Here is a 1,201-nt window from a genome sequence, read left to right as displayed (position 1 = left end):
TTGATCATTGGGACTTGAATAATACATGAAACACTTAACCAAGATGGACTACTAGTATGCTATTATCACTCGTTCGGTTAAAATACATTAATTTTTTCATAGTTGTGAATAAATTATTAACTACAAATGTGATACTCGCTACACTTTACGTTTAAAAGCGGTAGCATTTGAAATAATATCAAATTATAATCTTATGATATTTTATTACAATTACATATTCATTTTATTTTATATTATGAGAGCTTTATCGCATTTATCAATGAAAATAATACGTAACGCATAGCATAACAGTCAATAGTAGAATGATGTGCTGCTCCAAAATAATATTAGGCGGCCGCACATTGGGACCAAAGGCTGANTAATATTAGGCGGCCGCACATTGGGACCAAAGGCTGATTTAGCCGGCCAAAAATACCATTTTTAAATCAACTAATAAAATTTTTTATTTTAGCAAATTTTTTTTATTATATCCTTATAAGGTCATGTACAAAAATTCAAGGCCAAAAATTGATACAGTAATGGTTGAGTGCTATTTAAATATCACAACACTGTATTTTTTTGTTTTTTTTTCTAGGATTTTTATTATTTCTTCAATCATTTTTTCCTGCTTAATTAAAAACCTTAATTTTTTTTTTTTTATTTAAAATGTTTAAAAAGTCATCGGCTTTCAAATTTACTAAGAAAAAATTTTTATTTCTTTTTTTTTTAATTTTAATAATTTTTTACACACAAAAAAATGCAAATACTTATTTTACATTGTTTTTTAAAGAGTTTAACTCGAATTTACGCAATATTACGATTACACCAATACAAGCATGTTGTAGAAGAACTCTTAAGCTACAATAAAAAAAAAAAATTTTTGCGTCAGATTGAATTTGAGCCGTGCAAATAGAATTTCCCTATAATAAACGTGTAAAAATTGTAATTTTAATCATTTCATTGGTTTTATCAGTTCGATCAACTTTATCAGCTTAAAAGTTGTAAAAATTAGATGTAATTAAAATGTCCCTTTTAATTATACAGACTTATGAGAGCAATGTTGCCAGTTTGCTTATGTACTTATTTCTAAAACGCGTAACAGGAAATACACAACTAAGAGGCTATTGAGTAATGTTTTCATTGTACTATACATTTATAGTAGTTTGTTCAATCGATTATTTGAATTTGTCGCTCTTTTTTCTTGATTTGATTGACTTCAGTA

The sequence above is a fragment of the Daktulosphaira vitifoliae genome, unplaced genomic scaffold (genome assembly GCF_025091365.1).
Source record: "Daktulosphaira vitifoliae isolate Bord-2020 unplaced genomic scaffold, ASM2509136v1 Scaffold_4, whole genome shotgun sequence".
Lineage (NCBI taxonomy): Eukaryota > Metazoa > Arthropoda > Insecta > Hemiptera > Phylloxeridae > Daktulosphaira > Daktulosphaira vitifoliae.
Note: the sequence above shows the minus strand (reverse complement) of the source record.